The 4,157-nt window shown below is 51.2% G+C and overlaps 1 protein-coding gene across 1 annotated transcript in view; it reads right to left on the minus strand.

The window, feature by feature from the left end:
- Positions 1-542, minus strand: part of FAM73B (family with sequence similarity 73, member B) — a 25,403-nt gene extending 24,861 nt beyond the window's left edge. Inside the window, exon 1 of the mRNA XM_010856812.1 lies at positions 451-542. The gene's annotated coding sequence lies outside the window, so the exon portion shown is untranslated. The remainder of the gene's footprint in view (positions 1-450) is intronic.
- Between the last annotated feature and the right edge of the window lie 3,615 nt (positions 543-4,157).

The raw sequence follows: 4,157 nt of genomic DNA on the forward strand, positions 1-4,157 counted from the left end.
TCCTTAGAATCCGTCCATCCCGGACAATTCCTTCCGCATCCCCTGGTCAAGGCCCCTCCTCTCTTGCCCCGACCCCCGGAATATCCTCTAGGGTTGTCCAGGTGCCCCATTGCCGCCGCCCCCGGTCCGCGCACCGGCTCCTTCTATCCCGGTACTTGCCTTGTTCGGGTCCAGGACCTGCGCCCCTGCTCCAATCTCTGCAGTGTTCCAGGCCCGGGCATCTTTCCACGGACCGAGTACCTTCTTCTGTTCCACCTCTTGCGCCGCTCACGGCCCGAGCACCTGCTCTTTCCCAACCTGGGCCTTTCTAGTCTGGCTGAGCCGGGACACCTGCGACCCCTACTCAGTTCCCCACGTAGGCACGGCTCCCGCCCGCTGCAAGCCTCAGTCCCGAACCCTGCCGCGCCGCCCACCAACCCCGCGGATTCAGCCCGGACCGCCGCCACTCACCCAAGATCCCATAGCTGCGGAAGGGCAGCGTCTCCTTCCCCGGTGCCCGCGCAACCAACCTCGGGGCCGCCGGGGGCGTGGTCTCACGCTGGGCAAACCTTCTTTTGGCCAATGAGCGTCGCCGATCTCCTCTGCACCGCCCCGGCCTCTGGGCAATTGGGCTGGTCACGTGACAACATTACCTCCACCTCTCCTCTCCCTCTGTTCCGCCCCCTAAGTGTGGTTGAGGCGCGGAAGTAATTTTTTTTTCTATCCTGTGATTGGCCATCGGAATTAGATTGACCCGGTTGGCTAAGTGCGGGCGGGGCCACCCTTAAAGGGATAAGGGGGAACAATCAAGTTTCGAAAGGGTTTTAAAGAAAGAACCGGAGGCGGTCTGAGCCCTTTATATTTAGTTCCTCTGCCGCCTCGGTCCCTACCCAGACAAGTCCTTCCCGCTCTTCGAGCGCCCTCTTTCCAATGCAACTGCCTCTGAAACTTCCTACAGCATCCTTCTGAGCACTTGCCATTCTCCTTTTTTGGGAGCTGTTTGCAAAAGTGCCACGCCTCCCTTACCAGACAGAAGTCGTTTCCCTGAGAGTTGGTTCGGTTCTGAGCTCCCAGCTGTGCTTTGTGCTGAGCACTGGTTTGGTATCATGCCGATCTGAGTTGGAATCAAGTTCTGTCACATCAGCTCTCTGGATTTATTCAGTTTCAGGGCGTTAGTCGCTCAGTCGTGTCCGGTTCTTTGCGACCCCATGCATGGACTGTAGCCCGCCAGCCTCCTCCATCTATGGAATTTTCCAGGCAACAATATAAGAATGACTCAGTTTCAGTTCAGTTCATTTCAGTCGCTCAGTCGTGTCCGACTCTTTGCGACCCCATGAATCGCAGCTCGCCAGGCCTCCCTGTCTATCACCAACCCCTGGAGTTTACTCAAACTCACGTCCATCCGTCGAGTTGGTGATGCCATCCAGCCATCTCATCCTCTGTCGTCCCCTTCTCCTCCCGCCCCCAATCCCTCCCAGCATCAGGGTCTTTTCCAGTGAGTCAGCTCTTCGCATGAGGTGGCCAAAGTACTGGAGCTTCAGCTTTGGTTTACTCCGTTTACTCCTCTCTAAAATGGGAGTGGAACTCCTGCTTTGCCTGAGTAACAGGGCTTTGGTGCCGATAGTAAGGAAACTGGCAGTCCTTTCATAACCAGAGAACCGGACAGGTCTAAGTTTTTAAAATGTAATTATCAGTAAGGTTACATTCTTGCCTTCACTCAACAATGAATACTTCTGTGTGACAGCCCTTTGGCTGGCCTTGATAGTTGTAGACAAGATACATATAGTTAAGATAATTACAATCTTTTGTGGTTTTGTTCCAATGGTGGAAACGCAGGAATCCAGGTGAAAGACTCCAGGAAGAAAGTGACATCCAAACAGAAACCTAAGGATGACTAGGAATTAGCTGGGCAGAGAGAAGAGGGAGGAATATTCAGGAACAGCTTGGACTGTGATCCAGAGGCAAGAGCAAACCTGGCATCTCTGACTAAGGGTGGCAGAGAGAGGGCAGAGTGGCAGCTGATGAGCCAAGGAAGTGGTAGCCAGAGCAAAGGAGAGCAGGCTCCACCACTGGACTGCCTGCATCTGGGGCCAAATCCACTGCTTACTCCCCCGTGTCCTCGGGCAAATCATAACTTCTCTAAACCTTAGTTCCCTTTAATAAGGAAGAGGATACTTTCTGAGTTGTTATGAGGATCTCAGGTGATTATTCGCTTTAAAGTGCTCAGTGTTCAGCCTGGCAAGGGCTTAGGAAATTTCGGCCATTGCTATTAGACAAACTGCAATAGCTGAGTGGAAAGCTAGATAAACAGATGAAACATACAGACTGGGCAGAAACAAGAGCAGGAATAACTAACACTTACTGTCTCTCTCGTTCTCCTTTACCCTGTTGTTTTCCTTCCCAGAATCTGACGTGGTTATATATCTGTTTGTCCAAGAAGGGAGGGGCCTTGTTTTCTTCACTGCTGTGTCCCTGGCACCTAGAACACTGCCTGGCACAGAATTAGTGCTGATAAGGTCTTTCTCCTTGACCTGACCTAAGTCCGGTTCCTCCAAGCCCTCTATTCAACTAGGTTCAACCTGAAGCTTCCGTCTTGTAGAGTGCAGTTTTAGCAAGAATTCTGCGGGGCCAATTTAGCAAAATCTCCAACCCTGGATTTCTGATCACCCTCCGCATCTGATCAAATTCTTCATCCTCCATCCTGAATATCTTATCACCTGGGCCTGCCTTCAGCAAGGCTCTCACTAGCCTCAATGTTCCTGCTTAGTCATTTTCCATCCACTGACCCCTAGTCTGTTCATGGGCTATAAATCTCCACTTGACATTATTGTATTTGGAGTTGAGCCTAATCTGTCTCCCCTACTGCAAAACTCCCACTGCACTGGTCTCTCTTGAGTAGTCTTCCTTGCTGTCCTTAACAAGTATCCTGATTTTTTTTTTTTCTTTAACCACGCTCAGTGTAGTTACCAAATGGATGAACATGTTACTATATTGATTTATATCTGTTGAAAGGCGAAATGGCTGGATGCTGGCTAAATGAATGATACAGTCAGCTACAGATACTGGTAAATAAGTCAATGATCAGTACAAGTAGAAATACGTAGTGAACACATAGACACACACAAAGAAACAGAGATGAACTACAGGTGTGTGAGTGACATGAACACTGATGATGACTTCATGCAGATAATAATAAAGATCAGTGGTTCTGAACCTGGGGTGCACATTTAAATCACCTGGAAGCTTTTCTAGACTCTACCTGCCAGGCTACACCTGTATGGAGAGAACCAGGACTGGGAGTGGGGCCAAGGATTTTTAAATAATCCCCGAGGTGACTTGAAGCTCACTCTGGACAGACAGGCTGGGGTAGAGGATGGAGAACTGGTGTGAGTGCAGGGATGTAAACAAAGCTAGGAATCCAGGAGACAGAGCCGGAGAGGAAAGGGTACAGGCTCAGGAACAGAGCTCTCCACTGTGTAAGAAAATGAAGTCTAGAGATAGAGGCAAGCAGTGGAAACAGGTAATAAACCGGTTCCAAGCCCCTTGGGAGCAGGGAATATATGTGCAGGCCATCCTTCTGCCTGTCTTGGTCTGTGAGAAACTGGTTCAAGGTCAGCACCGTGTCCATGGCTGGAGGGCTCCTCCACCCAGGCTGAACAGAAGCCTCCCTTTCTCTCCACCTTCTTCCCCGTTAACTCCTTGTACACACTTTGAGGAACCAGAGGGTTTCCTGAGGCCAAACAGCCATTCCCCAGCGGTGGTCCTCAGTGTCACTAAAGTTGGAGCAGAAGAGGAGGGGCGCTAGAGAGGTCAAGCTGATGGTGGTGGTGGTGGTGGCACAGAAAGATCCAGGCCTAAAGAGGCCGAGAAATAGGGAGCCAGAGGGGCCAGCCGGCGAGGAGGGTGCGAATGAACAACAGGAGAGTCAGTTCAGTTCAGTTCAGTCGCTCAAGTAGCGTCTGACTCTTTGCGACCCCATGGACTGCAGCATACCAGGCTTCCCTGTCCATCACCAACTCCCGGAGTTTACTCAAACTCATGTCCATCGACTCGGTGATGCCATCCAACCATCTCATCCTCTGTCGTCCCCGTCTCCTCCCGCCTTCAACTTTTCCCAGCAGCAGGGTCTTTAAAAAAAGAAAAAAGAAAAAAAGGAGAGTAAGAGGCACCGATGGGCC

This window comes from Bison bison, unplaced genomic scaffold (genome assembly GCF_000754665.1).
Source record: "Bison bison bison isolate TAMUID 2011002044 unplaced genomic scaffold, Bison_UMD1.0 scf7180017864375, whole genome shotgun sequence".
Taxonomy (NCBI): domain Eukaryota; kingdom Metazoa; phylum Chordata; class Mammalia; order Artiodactyla; family Bovidae; genus Bison; species Bison bison.